This window comes from Temnothorax nylanderi, unplaced genomic scaffold (genome assembly GCF_030848795.1).
Source record: "Temnothorax nylanderi isolate EJ_2023f unplaced genomic scaffold, tnyl_v1.0 TNYL_tig0225_pilon, whole genome shotgun sequence".
NCBI classification, from domain to species: Eukaryota; Metazoa; Arthropoda; class Insecta; order Hymenoptera; family Formicidae; genus Temnothorax; species Temnothorax nylanderi.
This window is the reverse complement of record NW_027249287.1, coordinates 202,793-224,856: the sequence shown is the minus strand read 5'-3', so window position 1 is coordinate 224,856 and position 22,064 is coordinate 202,793. Positions and strand designations below refer to the sequence as shown.

General features: G+C 43.5%; 1 long non-coding RNA gene across 1 annotated transcript in view; it reads left to right on the top strand.

Moving 5' to 3' along the window:
* Positions 1–845: 845 nt before the first annotated feature.
* LOC139779413 (uncharacterized) overlaps positions 846–22,064 on the top strand; it is a 102,369-nt gene continuing 81,150 nt past the window's right edge. The window contains exon 1 of the long non-coding RNA XR_011719892.1: positions 846–1,294. This is a non-coding gene — a long non-coding RNA (uncharacterized lncRNA). The remainder of the gene's footprint in view (positions 1,295–22,064) is intronic.

Genomic DNA, 22,064 nt, shown 5'->3' with positions numbered 1-22,064 from the left:
GTTAAAATTCACCGAGTAGAAATCCGCGCGGTTAAAATCCACGATCCACTCCACCCGGTTATGCAAAGAGCTCGCGCTTTTCTAAACGCGTCGTAAAATCGCGAACCTAACGACCGCGGTCGCGACTCTCCTACGGAGAGCGAATTTCGCCCGCGCCCGTTTTGGTACCCTTTACGCGCCCGCCCCCGTCCCCGTCCCCGTCCCCAATCTCTCCTCCCGCCATGCAGACGGGATTATTAATTCCCTCGTTAAAATCCGACCCGCGGCATCGCCACGGTTTGTTATTTACGAACGAAAATTGTAAATACGAGGCGGGCGGCGCGCGGCGCGGCGCGGCGCGCGTATCGACGCGCAACCACTCCCGCGGCCGCGGGCAATTAATAATCGCATCGCAGCTAATTAAATCCGGAAAACATGCAAATGCACTGTTTATATTTCAAAGCGATCGGTCGATCGAGTGCAACGACGTATCGCCGGAGCGCGGCGGGAAGGCATTCGGGCGCTGGGCGAAGAGCGAGGAACCGCGCCCAGGGGATTCGAATTATATATCATCCATAAAAATACATAAAACACGATCGCGCTCTATTAATCGCTTTACCGCTTTACGACCGCGCGCGTTGCATATTAATGCAAGCGTGCCGCGCGCGCGCGCGCGCGCGAGGTCGATCGAAAAGAGATCGTGTCGTTCACGATGCGACACGGCCAAACATGGTGTACTTACATTTCACAAGTACCGCCGAATGTAAAGGAAGACGGAGAAAACTTGTAGACTCCAAGAGTCACCGTCAAGAAATTCGGGTACTTACGGAAGAAGCGGTCACGAGGAGGAGATTCATCACCCTAGATCGTGTCGCAGTCGTGTGATCATGAGAAATCATCCGTCGGAGCTGTCGGAGATCGCGCGCGAATATCTCTCCGACGACGCGACGCGAGCCCGTTACCGTACTTGCCGTTCAAACACGCCTTACTCGTGCTGCCAGCTAACGAGCGACGCGGAAAGCGTCGGCGGCACCGTCGGCAACGCCGCGCACGGCGCGAGTCCGCCGCGTTGCCCGCGCGTTCGCTCGACTCCGTAAACTCCGTTCCGTTCACCTCGTCTCGCGCCCGCGCCACCGTCCCACTTCGTCCCTCTCTCTCCTTCGGGCACAGCATCGACGGGATGCGGGATGATTGCGCTACGCGGCTGATGCACTTTTGGGGTCCACGCGGCGGCGGCATCGACGATTACGTGGGAGGAGGAATGAACGCTACGGACGGGAGCGAGGAAGACGGCGCGCGATTGACGGGCAGGCAGGTAAGCGGGAGAGGGGAGGGACGATCGAGAGGGAAAAGAGAGGATCCTGGCGCCGACCTCGCCGCGCGAGTCGTCTCTCTTTCCTCCCGCCTTTTTTTTTTTTCCTCGTCGAGTAATTACGTCGTTAAGCGCGAGGCAATTAAGACGCAAGAAATCGAGCAACAATCACATTTACGGGGCTGCCGCTTCGCTACGGTGTATTGATCCACGACGGTGACCGGGGGGTAAGCGGGAGGGGCGGGGGGGAGGGTAGAAAAGAGAGGAAAGAGCCAGGCCGCGTCGGTCGAGCGAAGCGGGAGAAGAGAAAGGGAAGGTGGAGGCGTGGAGGAGCCGGACAAAAAGAGCGCCGGACGTTTTGTTGGAATCGAAGTGCTTGCGCGCCGCGCCGCGCCGCGCCGAAGCCGGGATTTTTCTAGCCGCGGCGAGAGGCAGTTATATACGTTCGACAAAATCGGGCCGTATAACTGCCTCGGCAACGCGGAAGTCGACATTGTCGATCGGACATTGACGATCGAAATCGAAATTTATACCTCGCCGCTTCGATCTAACGAGGCGTAATCGATAGTATTGATTAAGAGACCATCTATCAAGTGGAACATTGAAAAATCTAATTGCGAACTTCCTTTGCTTACGCTAATAAAAGATTATTTGCAGCTTAGTGTGTCCAATGAATTAATCATTGTTTCACTCGGGATTATTTCATTGTAAAACAAAAGCGACTGGTTATTAATAGCGCATAATAATGAACGGCTATCTGTTCCACGAACGTCGACGTTTCACGAGAAACGTTCTTCGGACTAATACGACCGCGATTCGTCACAAATAGGCTTTTCTTTCGGCGCGATATCGAGCTTCTTGACTTAATTTATGCGTCGCGAGTTGTTAAAACGCGAGACGCAAAGGCATGCCGCCATCACAATCGTAAGATTTACCATCGTCGATCCGTCGACAAATTCGTCTCGCATTCTGTCGGCAAGCTTTAACGATATGCAGTTTATTATTTGTATATGTCGCAGGGATTTCGTGTAATTCGTTTTTTTTTGCAAAATCCCTATGGAATGTACAAAAAAGCGGGATATTGTGGAATGAATAAAAATTATAAATATAAATATAATTTATATTATATTTATAAATATAAATTAATAAAAATTTTAACTTATAATTTCACAGAACCTAGGATTTTGCAAAATCACTAGTAAGATTTGTGTAATTTTTATTCATTCCACAGTATCCCGGTTTTTTGTGGATTCTCTAGGCATTTTGCCAAAAAAAAAAAAAAAAACGAATCACACGTAATCCCTGTGACAGATATAACTTAAATGCTACTGGCGTTTCGTTGTAAAATTTATTCAAATATATTCATTGAATAATGGTACCTATTTTTACATATCTTTCTTGCATGTGTCTAATGTTGCTTAATATAAACATATTAATTAATTATTATTTATACCAATATATACATATAAATTGCACCCGTCACGAATGGGGAGTTGCGACAAGTAAAAGCGATTGAAAGTGCGTGCATTTAAAATAATGCTGATTTACAATTGCACTTTGAAGATGATCACGCGACATAATAATGATCTTCTTATGCCGATATTTCGATTTAATTAGGATTTAAGTATTTATCAAACGATCTGTCGCGAGGTGAATTATATCCAAGGAATTCGTTAATCGTTTTCGCTGAAACGAGGCAATATATCGGCCGTTTAATGAAAATGCGCTTCTATGAATTCGCCCGGTGTTACACGACAGGATCGAATTTATGCAGCAACTGCGCTAAGAGTGCAACTATACGAGCGGAATTACTTTACATTAATTTTATCACGAGCTACGATAAAGGCTGGAATATATTACGTTGGCCACTTGCTCCGCGATCATCTCTCCCGCATCTAAGTGCGAAACGCGTTCGTTATCCCCTTAAATACGGACGTAAAACTGCGCGGAGTATCCACGCAGGTGGCAAAATTTATCCCCGCATACCGCAGGTTCCCTCCGATGAACACAATGATTTTTAACGAGCGGTAACGAGCTCCTTTTCCCGCGCGCAAAGAAAGTAATGTTGTTTACTCCGCGTGATGTGTAACGCGAGGAAATAGTAAATCTGAAAAATAAAAAAAATCTATGCCGTTGATCGGGGCCCGCCGGAACCGTGGCACGATCACTCTCCGTTTACAACGCGATTTGACGTGTACTAAGCTCTCGCGTATTTCCTACGATTCTTGCATTTCCGTTGCGGAATCCGCCCCCTTGCGCGCACTCGCTTTTGCATTAATTCGCTCGAACGGGATAAAATGTCGAGGCTGATATCATTATGTTCCGCAATAAAGATACGAGCACTGCCTTTTCTCACACCTTCTATCTGTATTGCTTCCTTCTGAAGAATTTATCAAATTGTTTTTAAATTCCACCTGTTTTCAACGGATCCAAAGAGAAAAAATAAAGCAGGATGAGAAAAACGAGAATATATGGAGAAAGAAGCAATGGAAAAAAGGGTGATGAAGTTTGTGGCAATCATGGCGTCAGCTGTTTTGTTTCGGGATACGCCTATTTATAACGCTTCACTCCAGAATCCTAACGTCGACATTGTGTCAATATAACATGCTTTTCTATCTTTTTAATGAGTTTAACGCACGCGGACGAAAAGAGGAGAATGATTAAAAAGTAAATAGATAGCATCAAGGAATGAAAGTTTCTATATGGTCGTCTTATATGGACGGTTCATAAATTTTCCAGTGTTAGCGAAATCAACGATGGCGATGAAATTCTGTAATTTACGATCCCTATTGCCAAGATAATTTGAGTGATGCGAGTTTAAAGCGCGGCAACAATGAAGCGTACCGTAACACGTAACTGTTTCACCCCTCTGCCGATGCGCAGATAAGTCAGAAGCGTGTCTCGCGAAACGCGTGCACAAACCTGTCATACGAGCGATACACTACGTTAAGTCACACGACGATTATCAGCGACGTAGCGCGACAGGTGCGCGTCGATAATGCCATCGACAATAATTGCGAATCGTAGACGGCCGTCCCCGGCGCGCGGCGCGTCGATCCAGATCCACATAATATATCGGAGTGATGCTTCCGTTGCACGGCGATGACGACGATTGATTCCGATCAGTGAAGTTGACTCTCTGTTTCCGTAAAGCACCCCAAAAAAAATGATAACATGAAGAATCAAATTGACTTATAAAGAATTTCACACATAAAAATAAATTTCGTTAAAAATAATCTCAAGAATCAAGAATACGTCTCTTTTATATAAAAGTTTTTCATAAAAATGATGCGTGAAAATAAGCCAAAAGGATAAGCCAAGAAAATAAAGAAGGTATGTATGGGTGATAGAATATACATTCGGGAAATGCAAGAATACAGGAAGTCAGAAATGATCGCGAGAGAGCATGTGCCAGTAGAAAAGGTCGATGAGCCGAGAATTCGTAATCATTTCCAAAGTCAGTCGAGCTATATTTCAATGCCACGATCGACACGATAAAAGTTTTACGATCATGGAATGACATTTATTATTTTCATCTCTTTAAGACGGTTTTAAAATCGCTTTCCGATAAAACCTAAAATAAATGAATAAAATTAATATTTCACACTATCTTTTATTTAGATCTTCCGCTCTTTACTTCCTTTTGATATAAAAAAATAAAAATATCTAATATAATCATATACATACGTACAATTGAGGATACTTATATAAACTCTAAAGTTTCTGATCTGTTCAATTATCAAGATAATAAAATTAATCTAGAAAACAGAAAATTAATAGATTTTAATTGAAATATATTATTTTTTATATTAAATTATATATATATATATATATATATATATATATATTAGTGTAAAATGGTTGTACACAATTTATATTTATTTAACTTATTAAAACACGAACAACTTTGTGTTAAACGTAGTGTAAGTCGGGAAAATCGATGAGGAAAAAATGAAGGAAATTGTGAATTGTACCCCCCGGGGTTTTCCGATTACGACGTAGCGACGGATTTAAACCGCCAAATGGACGATCAGTGGCGGGAATCTTCGGCAGACCACATAATCCGGATCACGATTAAAACGTGAAAATAACGTCGTTACATTGGGAACGGTGAATCGTCCTCGACGCCGGGCGTCCTGCCGGAGAGAGAATCACGGTCGAGCACGAGGGGTGGAGACGAGGTGCGGGGGTGCGCAAAGAGGGGCAACAAGCAGCCAGGGTAACAGTAACGACGTCGACAGGGTTGGCGCGGAGGGTAACTCCCGTCGGAGTAGTCCTCCGGCGGCGAAGAGGGATGGAAACGGGAATACGATTGGTTTGTGAGGGTCGCCATTCACGGGGGTCGCCGGTGCCGTTTGGAGTCTGCGCTCTTCCTTGATCCCGAGAGAAGCGTTTCGCTCGTTTCCAGAGAGAAACGAGAGGAGGAAACGTAGGGAGGCAAAGGACGTGGAAGATCCTTTTCGCCGAAGGCCACAGAATACCCGGGGTAGGGAGAGACGGAGAGAACACCGCCGGCCGACCAACCGGCGCGGCTTGACGGACGTCGCGACGCCCTACGTTACCTTTATCGCCGACGCCCTTCCCCCCATCTCTCCTCTCGGCCCTCTCGCTTCACTCCTCCTAAATGGGAGAAAGAAACGATCCCCGCAGTTTTTACGTCTTCTATAGATGCCGGATCGTGAGCTACTTCTCCTTCTTTCACTTTCGACATCGCCAAATACGAGCCCTGGAGATGTACTTTTTCGTCTAAAACGGCCATCTCGATGAAAGAAAGAAGTATCTTTCTCTTCTTTATATTCCCCCCCCCCCCCGAAATTATACAAAAATATCCTTTCTTTCGTGACAGTGACATATCACAATTTTCTACGATAAGATAATTTTTTATAACGTAATATATTTATAATTAAAAATTATTCTAGTATTTTAGAACGGAACGTGACGACTGATGTTATTACGTGGTTGAATCTATCTTATTTCCATTCACGAACATATGATAACTCGTTAGACAAAACATGAAAGCTTCTGGTAGGTCAGCATGCTCTTGGCATAGGGTCAATGGTATGACGGTACACTTAAGACGTTATTTACGACGTCGTTTCACCGCTAATGTTTCGATTGAGGCAGGTCGGGTGCTTGCCCGATCTGTTTATGACGAGAACAAAAATTCCACGAAGGATTAAGATATCGCTGCGATGCAGCAAACAGGAAAAACGGAAATGCCGAATGAAAGGAAATGATGTAACTAAATCTATCGCCGTACAGAGACGCGCTCTGCACGGCGCATTTTCGCAATTTCGTTCAATTAAAATAACAGCCTGCCACTTCGTATATTTCTCAAAATGTTACGATACTATTTTTCACATACATGTCCTGTACTTGTTTTCCGCTCCAACAAAGTTGATATGCTGCAATGTTGCGACGTAAAAATATCCCACGAGTACTTTCGATAGATATTTTTTCAACTTTAAAAATATTCATATGACAACGCAATTCCGTTATCGTTTCGGAATATTTTACTTATTTTACTCGTCATCATATATGTGCCGTATGTTGTATGTGTGAATTGAAAGTGTAAAAGAGCTCTTCTGAATTTTTTAAAAAGAATTAGAATGTTTAATTTACTACAAAGTGTTTAATTATTAAACGTATAGGAATATTTTTTATTTATGTAGTGCGATATTTTCGCATAGGAAGACAGAGGAGAAATCTCTCTCTCTCTCTAAATTTCATAAGAAGAAATCTCATAAAAATCTTCAAAAAGTGGACACATATTATTTTGAATCAGTTTTCACATAATCGTATAGACTTTGATAGTATTTTTACAGTCTCTACTATCATAAAACGAGTTTAGTGAGCAAAAGAGATGTGAGATAGGTAGGTCTGTCAGAGTGCAAACAACGAGGGCTGACTGCGGAAAGGAAATGACAGAACAACAAGAGGATGAGAGGGGAACTATGTATAGACAGAAGGTTTAGAAGGTGGGATAGCGGAAACTGAGCTGTGTATTTAAATTTAAATATAATGCAAATCGAGCGAGATAAGATGAATAATAATTGTAACGACAAGGGCGGGTGACTCGCGAGGGAGAGTACTGACATCGAGGAGAAAGATGGGAACGGTATCATTGTCGATAAGGCGATATCCAAGGCGAACTTGCAATTATCATTCTATATTATACAGCGAATTATTTGAGAAAACATATATTTGTCTAAACTTCGTCCATCGTAAAGATCAACGTAGAACTGAAAGTCTTGAATGAACAGAGAGAAATATTCCGGAAATCTAGTTGCAGAAAGGAAAATCCACCACTCGTTAGTAATTACGTGAGTAACGCTCATTGATGGTTTTAATATAGCTCTCGCTTTTTTTTCCGCTCGTGGACCGAGTTCCAATTTTAATTTTTTATTGCGTGTCGCCATTAGTCGCATTTTCCCGGCATCGCCGTTTTATTGGCGTATCTATCCGTTCTTTATACTACCAAGTGCACAATACGGCGCCGATTACCTGGATTATTTACCACTGCCGGGAAAAGTTCTATAACGGAGTCGCGTCAATAATGTAAATTCGACGGCGCGTCCAACAATGAGTGCAGCGCGAACGCAAAAGTTTGTGGTGTCGGTAGATACGAAGCGTCACGATGCCATAGTGAGTGACAGTTGTGACAAAGTTACGTCTCTTTAACCGTATTACATCGTGCTACGCGTCGCTCTGGTTATTCTGAATAAATCGCGCACTAGCCTAGATATCTAGATACTTTATTATTGTCGCTTTACCTTGACATCACCGGCGAGTTTACGACTTTAAGTATTATTGTCACTATTCAGCGACGTAGTAGATTCTTAAGTTGTTCGCAACTTTTTGCACCGAGCAATAAAAGATAATGATTCACGGACTGGTATCAAGAGGCCTTCCACAAACGACAACGTTCCGCTTTAAATTTTTATTTGTCGAAATATATATACGCTACTTCATTATACGTACATTATTACGTAAATTTCCTAAAGTGCTTAAAAGAACCGGATTCTGCAGTGAGATATTTTTGATGTATATCTGTCTAATTATAAGACGCTGGGCGCGAACGCCGCGAAATAAATTCACAGACCGAGATACGTCCTCGCCGTCGTAGCGTATCGAACCGTGCGACGCGTTCCAGCTGCCTGGAAAAAGCCACCGAAGATGCGTACGGGTTCGTTAAGCACTCGCCGGGTGCTGGGTAGTAGAAAACGCCGGTGTGTTCGACGACGCGACGCGAACGCAGCGCAACGCAACGATATCGAGGACGCGGCGAGGCGTTATGCCCGCTAAAAACGTGATCCGCGATATTATTCTGCTACGGAATATCTCTATTCGGTCGGCGGCGGTGAAAGAAAAAAAAACGGCGAAGCGAGGGAACAGAAGAGAGGAGGAACCGGAGAGAACGAAGGAAGAAACGAGACGGGTTGCGCACGCTCCGGCATGGCGTCACGGCACCGGCCCTGTATACCGGCGTTGTACTGGCGGCACGACGCAACAATACGCCGAGAGTGAACGGTAGATAGGTAGATACCCGATTAATTCCCATTGAATGTCTTTATTGTATTTAATGCCCCGTGCGCGCGGGCCCGCGCGCGCGAGCAACGCACGAGCGAGGAGGAGAGGAAGAACGGAGGGAGACAAAGCGATAAGAGAAAGGTTGCGCCTCGCTTGCTTCGCGCAGTCGGTTGCCTTGCCTTCCTAGGATATATCGGTGTATGTAGAGACAGATATGGTACCGGCTGCGGCCCAACACGAATGCGCGTATATGTGTGCCGGCTGCACGGACACACGGATAGGCGGACACGATCGCGGAGGTTCACAGAGAGCACTGTCGGGGAACTCACCGAGTTACATGTATATTTATAATATAATCGTGGATACCGATCTCTCTTCGTCGGAGACGAACGAGAAAGAAAAAACTCCCCGGCACCAAGGTCGAGGAGAGAGGCATTATGACGGAGAGAACGCACACGTAACGCACGACGCTTTTCTTTCATGGGCAATCAAACGACCGTAAAACCCACTTCCCTGTCTTTCTCCCTTCGTTGGGAACGTCGTTTTTCCTGGTGAACGCCAGTCTAGGTGCCAAGCGGCCGCTTCCGCCGCGAATTCCATTCCTAAACGCGCACGTCAGACCTGTCGGATCGGGCGATGCGTTAATTACTCGTCGCACAGTTCATGTTCACGCTGTTCGTCGGCGAATCGCTAGAAATCGCGTGATTCCACGATGCTTGCTGCTACGGAACGGCGTTTGTAAGAGATTTCGAGCGGCTTTTTGCAATATCAAGCACAACATAGATCTTGTCTTTGTTAAATATCGCGTGTGTGATGTCATTAAACAAAATTAATTAAATTATTGTTAATTATTATTAAATTATTAATTATTATTAAATTATTAATTATTATTAAATAGGGTAAACTCGGGTAAGATGGCCATACAGGAAAGATGGCCAATCCATGTTCATTCGATGTTTCATGGCGAGCTAGATTGGAAGAACATAGGTTGGCCATCTTTCCTGTATGGCCATCTTACCCGAGTTTACCCTATTACACAATTATATACATATTTAAATTAATGAATGTCAAATTGTACAAAAACTAACGATATAATTGCATCATTACATGGTTTAATTATTTGCAGTAAAATTCGTAATTACGAAAACAAAAATAATGCAGTAGGTCTGAGTAGGTATCGGAAAAAATCTTAATTATTCAATAACTTACGTAGAAAGCTGAATGAACGATTTGTTGAGTAAGACGACGATCAAGCACTTTTAAACAATAAACCATATACGACAGAAACATAGTGGGTGTACAATAAAAATTTGGAACCTTTTAGCCATTACCATTGCCCGTCAAGAGCAGACAAATTTGGGGAATTTGCGAGACGGACGACGAACTGCCGGGCAATTTCGCGTCCACGTACGAACGGGGCACGAGGGCTGTTTTCGGACCTATATAGATCTCAGCTTCGAGAGAACAAGAGAGAGGGCGAGAGAAAGGGAAAGAGAGACGAACGGAGAGCGGAGTTCAGGGTCGAGGCATACAGGTGGTCCATAACATAACAGTCGCTGCGTTTTATCCGGCAGTAAACTGGCGGCAGGCGCACTCCGGCTCTATGATTTAATACCCCAAACCCTTCTCTCCTCTCTGCGCGACCACCCCCTTACGACCGCCCCTCTTCGGTCGACTACCCTCTCCTCCCGGGGATGCTGGCACCCTGCCCCCCACCCCCCTCGATCCCCCGATTCTGCCCTCTCGACATTGCATCCGCGTGCTTGCACTAACCTAGTGCCGCGGAATGGCATTATCAGCCGGATGCTTCTATGACTGCATGCGGGTTAAATGGCATCGCGACGGGAAGCCCGAAGGGCACTCTAATTTTGTCGATCTGTCACCAGCCAGCGAAAGTGCTCGTCCGTGGAGTTGATACGAAGTAAAATCGTATCGTAATGAAGAACAACGAAAACTGAACACGCAAAATATTTTGTCTTTAAAGTGCTAAGATAAAGTTGTGATTGAAAAAATAATTGGTCTTAAAAGTCAAGAATAAATTAAACCAATTTTTATCTATACAAAAATATAATTGATATTATGACGATGGAGTTTTTTCTAGCATCTCTTTCTTAAAAAGCTTAACCGTAAAAACATTCACTTGTTAATGATCGAGTTTTTTCTTGACGTCACAAATTCATTGATTCTGTCGTTGATGTCATTTAGATTACGGCACATTTAGATATTATGACAGATTACTCCCTGATGATGATCAACATTCGTGACGAGTTATGACACTCTTGCATCGGTCGATTTAATTACCTTATTAGCCTCGCGCGTGGCCCGACTACAAAAACCAATTTCTCCTTCGACCGACATAAATCAAAATGAAGTCGGAGAACGACTTGAGACTCTGCTCAACGATTCTAAACTAACGCGATATCTCTCCTATCGACAACTCGCTTATACTTTGTGTTCACGCCTGTATACAGAGACACAAGGCATCAGAGACATTTTGCAGTGGGTAAGCCGCATAACTCGAAGCTCGACCACCGCAGAGGCTCCGTAACTCTGTTAATTCATATCCGGAAAGTTGCTCGTGATGAGGGTGGGAATGGTGGATAGAAGAGGGGTGGCGGAGCAGCTCGGGGGAGAGAGTCGGAGATGGGCGGAAGACGAGGCGGTACGAGAGGGGTCGCAGATGGTAGGTGGTTGGGTCGACTGGATGGGCAGAAAGAGAGAAAGAGAGGGCTGGCTCAGCCGGCACGGTCGCTCGGGGGTGGACGAAGTTAGAGGAAAGGGGCGTAGGGGTTGGTTTCCTTGCCTGGCATCGAGGAATCGATACGCCGCTGGGAACCTAGCGCCACCAACGCCTCCGACGCCCTACGTCATTGCACCCCAACGACCGAACCCACCCCCGCCCCGGTCCGCTCCGCTTCGCTCTTCTATAGCTTGCCGCCTTTCTCCGCTACAGCTCGTTCAACTTCCAACCCATAACCCACCTATGAGGTCTTCGAGATGCGCAAACTGCATTGCTCTTACGCGCGTCCTTCATTCGCGAAATGCCCCGGAATTGCCTAAATTACGTACGGAGAACGTGCGCGAACAATCGAAGCGAGACACGAAGACGCGAATTACGCCGAGAGAATTTTATGGAAAATTATCATAGATATCATAGATTATCGGTTCTGCAACCGCAACGTGTTTCAAGAACAGTTGTGATGAATTTTTATCTACTATAGAGAAAGTTATATTTTAGATAAATCGAATTCAATTAAACATGAAATCATATATTGTATTAGTCCAATACACACAATCCGATAAAATTAATAAATATCTTTTTTTATTTTTTATTTTTTCATATCTTTTATATCAAATCCAAATGCATAATAAACTAAAAATAGTATACTCAAAAAATTTTGTAGCTAAGAGCTGTTTCATTATGGATTAAAATATTTATAGAAATATCTTTTTATTGATTTGTCTTTCTATACACAACATATGACATAACACACGCATAATATTTTATCTTCGAAATTTAATATACGAATATACAAGTTCTTCGGAATTTCAAGCAGCTAGTTTTTTGCACGCTATAAAATTATATTTTATAGCGCGCAAAATACATCGAGGAGAAACTAAAGTCGAATCGTCGCATTAACATCACGTTCGGAATTTTGAATGCCTTGCGGCATAACGGCGGCGGCATCTTGTGTCGGGGAGTACTTATTAATTTATGCAATTGCGTGCATCATTGGACGTGCAAGATAGTTACGTGCAGTCGGGTACTTTCTCGCATGCAATTTTAAAATCCATCGAGAGCCAGAAGGATCTCTCGGCTTAGGATAACCCAGAGAGAAAGAAAGATGAACGGAGACGAAGGGAGAGAACGGCGGAAAGAGAAACAAAGGTAGAAGGAGCGAAAGAGAGAGAGAGAGAGAGAGAGGACCAAGTTAAAGAGACATCGAAATGACACGGCGAGCTAAACTTCTGGCACTTCTCGATGCTAATGCCGCATTCGCGAGCGTGGTAAACGTCAAGGCTTTACGAGAACTTGATGTCCCTTGTGGATTTTGTAACCGCGAGTCGCGACTTTGCCTCTCTCAGTTATTCAAATTGTATTCGTCCGTCCTGTCTGGCCTGCGATGCTCCCGTTATTCTTTCAGCTTCGCTTCGCATTTCGTGAAATCCCCGCCATCAGCGAAAGATGACACGACACGGCGGGGATGCGAGAAGATAAATTCCAGGTTTGGGATAATTCCCGATCTGATCGGAACTTTAATCGCGTTTGGTTGTCGAATTAACGTCGCGCGCAGCGGCATTGGCAATAGTGAATGAAAGCGTGAAATATTCACCGAGTTTTCGTCATTACGAGATTAACGTCGAAGCGTGTAATTAAAAAATATTTGCTTCGTGCCGCAATTTTGTGTACCCGATATAATCACGCGAGGATAATGATTTAACGCCCGGCGAGTGTAGTGATAGCGCGTATCATCGATTTATTCGGTCACTTTTATTGGATCGATCGGGCAGTGCCTCGTTAATTAGAAACTACTGCGTATCGGATGGAATCAAGCCGCGTATTAGCTATCGCGCGCGCGAATCGACGTGCCGGCGATGCGGATTAATTAATGTACGGACGCGCGATTTAATTTCACTTGCGCTATCGGCTCGCTTGACGCGCGAGAAATTTCTCCCAAATTCGGGTTTCATTCGCGCTAATACAATCCGCATTGACGGTGTGTCAGGCCGAAATAAATATTTATAATGAACGTAAAATGAACGCGCGAGAGTCCCCGGTCGATTTGAATGCGAGGATGAAACTTGTTTATGGATTTCCGAGCCACTACAATCGTGATGCCGGACCGAAGTTGAGAACCGTCCCACTCACGAGCGTAAGAGACGAATTGGTTCACAAACCTCGGCCGGTACGGTTTGGCTTTGACCCAGTCGTAAAAGTGATGGAACGCAATACCGCGGACCGCCGACTAAATAGCATGTAATAGCAAGAGGTAGCCACCGCGAGTAAAACATCTCCCAATGTCAACCGCGTCATCGTAAGCCAGTAAACAACAGGGAATCGCTAATTAATACCTTGTTTCCGTCACAATTTGTTTTACGCTCGACCGTCTCGACGTTACGACAATCGCGTGACAACTCCATTTATACAGCATGGTGGAATAACGATTGTCAAGTCACGTCCTCAAACGAGTTTTACGCTATATGCATACGATATCATTTACGGCCTACGCGATACCGGTAATTAGATAAACAATCGAAACGTCTGTGAAATCGAAGTAATCGTGTAGAGTCGACATGTAATAGAAAAAATTTATAGCACTTGAATTTATTAGAAAATTTTTAGCCCAAGTCAAGTAAGATTATCGAGTTCGTTAATCGTAGGATTATTCCTACCGTCCGCTTTTCTTGTCTATCACTCTCATTTTTTTTCTATTTGATAGAATATCCGGATCAGGAAATAATTGTTCAGTAATTCCGCATAATGTCCCGGTCATATGAGATTTCATTAGTAATCGTTCGAGCTCCTTTTATGTCCTTCTCATAGTCCTATAACGGCAGCCTCGCATTTCTCACTTATACGGCAAACGCCCACCGTGTCCTATTGACCGGCGATTTCGAGAACACCTGGACTTTTTGGCGTATTAAGTCAACGGTCACCTTTTTTCAATTTCTACAAATAGAACTGTACTTCAACAATTCTTCTCGTACATTCTATTCTTACGTCAAAAACTGAGAAAAAATGAAAGAGACATAATGGCTGTAATAGACCAATAATCCATTTGCGTTTACAGATACAATGCAGATTTCTATTTTTTCCCGCGTAACAGCATGTTTTGTAAAAAATGTATCTACTATTTTTCCCCGTCATCGTCACGCCAGGATTGATCAAGACATCACACTTATCCGAAACGAAAAAAAAAATATATTTAAAAACCAATCGTCAAAGAGCGAAATACGCAATTCGTTCGTCTCGCCGAGCCATCCGTTATAACGACATCGACAGACGCGCGAGAGTGGAAAGATCGGTCGTCGAAACGGCAAATCGATATGTCGTCGATACGACATGACGGGCGTGTATTGTCAAGCCGAAAACGGTACATACGCACGCACGCACGCACATTCGCCACGTTCGCATACGTATACGCACGTGCGTTCACGCCAATTTTGCAGCGTCCGCAAGCGCACCCTCGTTATTCGCTCGTGCCTACTTTGTATGTATGTAGTGTACGTACGTACGTATGTATGTACGTGCGCGGGCGCGCGAGCGGTTGGTGGCATACATCATTGTGCGACTAATTTCCGTGATAAATATTTTACGGACGGCCATTACGCGGGGATCCGCGTGTTCGCGCGATATAAACTATGGATGTGACTGCGGTGACGGCTGCATCGTCCGCGGGGACGGCAAATAGTATCCACGAAGGGACACGGTACCCGCGGCGACGCAATAGGGTGTAAAGGGAAAAGCCTGATGCCCGTAAAATTCATCCATTCGTAGCATGGCGATGTGTCTTGAACGATAGTGTGTTCGTTAACCCCAAAGCGCTAGTATATGTCAATATAACATATTTCGCATGAAAAAATGTTTCTATCTTTCACATACGTATAGCATGTAGTTTTTAAATTCTTAATGTGACATAAAAAAAAAGAAAGGTAAAAATATAGAAGAAATAATTATATCGCTAATAAATGTTAAGATAAAACTCGTTTACTATCAATTCATCAAATCATAAGTATTTCACAGTATTTTATGCGTTTTTTTCATTACAATGTTTAGATTAGCTCGTTTACAATATTTCTTTCAGAGTATCGCTGGCGGAATTAATTTTGAATTGAATGGAATCTTGATGCATAAATATACGATAAAAATCCAATACTATTTTTAAATAGCGGCCTTCTTCATTGACAAAGCTTCGCTTGGATCTTATCCAAGCGGAAGGCGGATCAAAGGTGACCACGAACGGTTCACCTCAAGACATACCGACGACAGGTGAATTCACGCATAATGCTGAATGAGAAGTGACTAAAAAGGTGCCGAGCCCGTATGCGCGTCGTTAAGCGTGTGCCTATCGCCTCTTAAAAAGGCTGGGCATTCAAGGCGGGATTACCGCGACGAATCATTGACTATTCAGGTGTTCGTCCTGCGAGCAGGTGGTATCTCGACTTGGCGTCTGCGACACATGCGCGCCGAAAGGGTGCCGAACCAAGAAAGCCCACGTCCAAGTGTATTTCAGAGAATTGCTCGTTCGAATTTCATTTAGGCAATGAAATTGTCTCTTGCGCCTATCGCGCTCGCTCGGCGCCGCAATGGTGCCGTAGGCGTCGCCACGCGGCCGTCTAATTATGTGACGACGATCGTATGATGACCGAATAATGTCCAGTTAAATTAGACCGACAGTTGACTCGGTCGGGCAACCGAATCGTTCCTAAAAACAGTCGACGGTTCATATGCGCGCGATTGTCGCGAAAGAAATTTGTTAAGTATACAGCGACGGAATAAAACGAGCAAAAAAGTAACATGCGAGTCTAACACTCGCTGAGTGTTATACCATTGCGGACATGTCGCGGCATCAAAGCGAAATCAAATTTATGCCCCGGCCGTCCGGGAAGTCCCTAACGAAACTTAAATTAGCTCGACTTAGCGGAGAATTTGGGAAGCGGCCGGGCTTGAAAATTTACGTCGCCGAAAGTGAGTCGACGACGCGGAAGGAAGGCAGAAATAATGCGGTGCTGCGTACCGCGGAAATCATTTTTCCACCCCGTCAAATTTAATGTGCTGCTTACTGTTCAAGAGCGATAGCGTATACGAGTCATCGGGGAGAAGATCGAAAAAAACGGTTGGAAAAGATTTATTAATAGCACGCGGAAACTGAAGAAAACAAAAACGCATACCTAAGAAAAGTGAGCGAAAAAGAAAAACGAAGTGATTGTAGGAGACTATAAAGAAGTCATTCACGCAATTGGATGAAACAATAATTGAGTTTTTATTGTGCACGTACGCAATCGAGTGGCAAAGCATCTCCTTTCATTTCTATGACTAATATTATTAACGCGTATTTTTTGGCGTATTCTGCCTATAAATAGGAAGATTTTATCAATTTTCTAACAAGACGATTACAGCATACTTTAACTAAAACTCATCATTAAAACATGTTTCTGTATTAGTGATATATCTTTAATATTCATTAAATTTTTAATATTTATTATTGCGATCAACAGAGTAAAAACACTGATATTCATCCGATATAAAAAATCGTGTCTAGACAAGCTAAGGTCATACAGCCGTTCAACATCATACAAGCGAGTAATAGATAGCGAATGAATAAAATAATGTAACATGAAGAAAAACAGAGTGGCAGCCAGTTTTGTCTCTTCATCTTTCCTTCATCCATTTTCCACTATCGATTCACGTGGGTGTGTAATTGCCAATCTTATCAAGAATCGTTGAACTTGACTTCACAATAAGAAATCTACGGACGGATTTGTGTCACGAACGTGAGAAAATGTCGCTCTAACTTGATCGCGAATCTTGACAGCTGTCACAAAAGTTCATATAGCGTTTGGCGAGACACTTATGGGCGAGATCGAACGCAAAAAAGAGTGACGCGAATGATGATTAAACGGCGGTCTCGTAAAATGCATGCGTGACATTACACCGGCCATCGTTACACGATGGGGTCAAGTGAATAATCACAGCACATAACTTCGACAATCGCATTTAATTAATCTAGGCGTGAAACGTTTCATGTTTTTTTTTTTCACCTCAGATGCGGATTTATTACGATACCGATCGATAACGCGTACTAGCCACGTGCGACCGATTAAAGTTAACTGTTAAGCATCGCATGTCTTTATGACGCGAACGAGGAGGCGATGCGGAATTTCATCGCCGGGCAAAAAGTGACTTCGCAACATCGTAATGTATTCCGGTGCGGTGCGGAGAAAACGAGTTTCCAAGCAAGTTACTCCCTGTCGATGCGCGCGGACTATAACGGGGTTGAGCGATATTAAATATGGGCCTCGGGGAGGAAGCCCCGAAGTCGCACCTGCGGGTGGCTTCATCCCCTGGGACATCGGCCGGTTCGGTTGGCAAAGCAGGGATTACTCGTGCTAAGAGGACGCGCAGGGCTTCGCGCCTCATCGTCTGGAAAATGGCTTACTGCTTACATTTACCTACCACTTGCACCCTCTGGCCATATATCCGACGACACTCTATATACACATCCCTCCTTTTTTTGCGATCCTCAAGATACCTTTGTCGCGTATTACGCTAAAGGTATAAATAGATTCTCTATACTTGATCCGAAAGAGATAATAAAAAACAGATGTACATTTATGAAAATCTGACTTAAAAAAACGACATGTTTAATTTTAACATCCGCAACATAACCGTAGTGATTCGATACCAATGATAAAGAGCATTAGTTTTAGGAATGAAAATAAATTATATTTCGAATGAATATCGCAGATGAACTATTTTGATGATCCTATTAATAGAAACCGAATCGAAACTCAATAAATGTTCATTCATGAAGCGGAACACGAACCAGAATAAAGTAATTCGCAAGCTATAGCGGTGTATTAATAATTCCAAACTGGTCTTTATTATCCCAATAAAAATACACAGCGGATGTTCCACTGAAGCGACGTTTCTCGCGATGCTTTAAGTCGATATAGGGGAACGCGAGACGATATCTAAACAGGTGCCAACGTGTTTACGAATGCACGGCCATCGAGGAAAAACAAATTATAAGTTTATTGCTAACGATGTGTCTGCCAGTACGTAAAATCGGGACATCCTCGGAGCGCCAACTGAGAGCGGGAGAGTGATTTATGCGCCTTCGGATATAAGGAAGAGGGACGGAAGTGCGGAGTATTGGGCTTCCTATTCCCGCAGGAAGAGCTATCCGGAGGAGCTGCCCCTTAACTCCACTCGAGTTGGCTTCACCACCGCGTTACAACCCCGGGCGAGTTCACTTACACCCCGTGAACGAGCCCACGGACACACGCGGACGCGACGCCGAAATCGTTCCTTCCGTCTCCTTCCACGAATAGACGACCATTACCGTGTGTGCTTCATAAAGCTTGGCCACTTCACCGCTCGAGCGGAGCATTAAAGCGTCGATCGTCTCCCTTTAAAGCTTCCTCCCGCTTCCCGGGTTCTCGGTAGGAGTTGAGAATTTCGGTTAGTGTATATGTAAGGAAAGAGATTCGGGCATTCCTTCCGGAATGGTTTTATGCTCGAACGTCTGCTCTTAAGAGTTCTCCATGGAATTTTAGACGATCTCAAGGCAACATAAAAATGCTTGTGTAAGATTGCACTCGAAATGCAATCCGGCAAGAATATTTACGCATTATTTTAAATTTTAAAAATAGCTTTGAAAGCTATCGAATGAAATTCTTCGATCAACCATTCTTACAATCCGTCATTTATCTCTCTTTCTCCTTCCGATAAATAAATTTCGATTAAAAAATGCAATTTGAATCTATTTTTTACGCTGCAAAGTCAACCTTAACTTATCACAGGGCGACTACAATGCTCGTCCCTACGCAATGATATCCGAAATCTATGATAGCGCGCGAGTCTTTACCCCATGAGGCTGACTCGTTCACCGTGGGAGACGTAGGTAGATCGCGTGGGGTCGGTGTTCCGCGATAATATGTAAATATTCCGTTATCTCCGGCGACGCGGCCCCAACCAAGTTTTCGGACCGGGTGCAAGCGGCGACCGGTGGGGTTCGGAGCGATTATTCGAAGCGCGTAGTAACTCGTGCAATTACGCGGCTTACGACAAATCGATAGCTTTTAATTACACTCGGGAATATTTACGGGATTTCAACAGTCGCCCTTTCAGCCGCAGTACAATCCAGTAGATTTTTTTTATGTTCTTCACGAAGCACAGTATAAACTCTGTTGAGCGAGTACTACTGATTCAATATTTGTAATTATCATTCACGTCATTTTATTTGTCGAAATAATATCTCGCACTTATCCAACGTGTTAAAGATTCTAAAAGTGATAATAGGACATGACTCTAGAATACCTTTCATCGCAACATACATATACATAAATTGCCTTCTTAAAATCTTGTAATTTATGTTCGTTTAGTATGTAGTCAAAAATTAAAAATCATGTCAAATCAAATCATATTGTTCGCATTTATCCATTTAAAAAACTGAGATAAATTTTTATACGTTTCGCGTAAAGATAATTTTACTAGACGTAAAAAAGAAACAGAGCGATGTAAAATATAAACTAGGTATATCTCGAGTTGTAGGTATATACATCATGATCGAAACATATTTTTGATGCAATAATAAGTATTATTTTAATCGAGTACACATACATACTCATAATATCGCCTGTACTCAAATATTCTGATATTGCAGTCGAGAAAAACGACGTTATCGAATGAATCCGTTAAGATATTTATTCGACATGTATGTAATTAAGATTTTAACGGAGCACAAAGTGGAAACGATAGAAAGACTATAGCCGGTCGGTCGTGTGCTTAACGAAGATGCACCCCGAAGAGGAAGCGAAAGAAGCCGGAGATACGGTAGCGGCGTTCATCGTCGGAAGCTGCTCCTTTCTCCGCAGAAATGCGGTGGAAGAAGGAGCGGGGAAAATGATTAGTTATTAAAATGCCGATAATTATATATAATCAAGCATCGGGGAGTGTCCTACGCATACATTTACGTGGATGCATGTCGAACTCTAGAAAAGCGACTCTCTCTTTCTCTCTCTTTCTCACTCTCCCGACATTCGTCCGCCTTTCTTTTGCTTCCACGATGGTTGCTCGCTCGCTGGTCGATGGTTGGTGCAAAACGGTAGGCCGAGCAAGATAGCGGGAGCGAGAAGTAGCGAAAGGGCCGTTAAAACGAAAGGGACGGAAGATACACGCGCATTATAAAAAGCCTCTAATAACTGTTATCCACGATCTCAGCGAGCCAGCAGAAGCACCGAACGACGGAGGCGAGAAAGAGAGGGAGAAAGAGTGGAAGTTGCTACTCTAGTAGGCGGATCGCGGTAGGTAATGGTTCCAACGACGAATCGAAGACCTACGCGATTTGATAGTTGTAAATTATCGAAATATAATACTATATCAGAGTCCATGTGAAAAGAATCTAAGATGGATTAAATAAAACGGCAAAATCTCTCGATCTGACAGCTACGGCAAATAATGTTTGTAATATATTGAAAACGTAGAACTCACTAGATATTAAATATACAACTTTTACAATCGCATGAGTTCAATCAAATGTCATGAATTAGCAGTTAAAATCGATATCGTCTAAATCAGTAAACGAGACGGAATTAATATCATAGTTCACCGCTAGAGTTATTCGTGGTAGCGAGAGGCAAACTGAAGTAAGCTAGCCTCAATAAGTTCATTCGGTCGAACGATAAGTACATGATTAGAATATATCACGCCGACTATATATTGCCATGCGCTTATATTACTCCAAAATTAGGAAAACGGTTTCTAATAAAAGACGCGCATTGATTATTTCACGTGTCTTCTCCATTCACTATACTTCTACACTACTCGTCCGTTTCGATCAAAATCTAAGAAATCAAAGTGCATTTGCACAAGAAATAAAGTTCGTACCAATTTAAATTCAATAATTAATACGTTAATATTTTAATAGCCTTATGTCTTACAGCTAATATTTTGGTGTAACTTATAAAGTTTAGTAAAGTTCTACGAATATAAAGATATAGTATGAATAGGCAAGATAATCGTCGATCTTTATACTTTTGCATAAAACGCGCGAGCGCAATATTTCGCGATGGAGCGAGGTAAGGAAAATATGTGCGATCGCGATCAATGGAACCGCGGTAGGTGGAGTCTAAATGCGTGCGGATATATGATAACAGCGCGAATCCTGTGAATGGAGGGGCATCTCTCTCTCGAGGAACCGCGTCAATGAGCCGCGGCCATCAAACTGCTCAGACTCGTATCGCTACTACAGTGGGCCTTGATGATTTACAGCGCGTCGCACGACGAGAGTTCAACCGAGCGAGGTCAAATCGTGCGCCATCCATATACGTCCAGCATTTACATCGCTCACTCTCGTCAAGTCCGTCAACGAAATTACATACCGAAATAGACTATCGTGAATCTGCTACCATCAACGCATTCATGAAGACTGTTAACGTTATACGGCTCTATAACTTTCGAGCATATTTTTAAAAAATTACGTAAAGACACACGATTGAATCATTTCTAAATCACGTA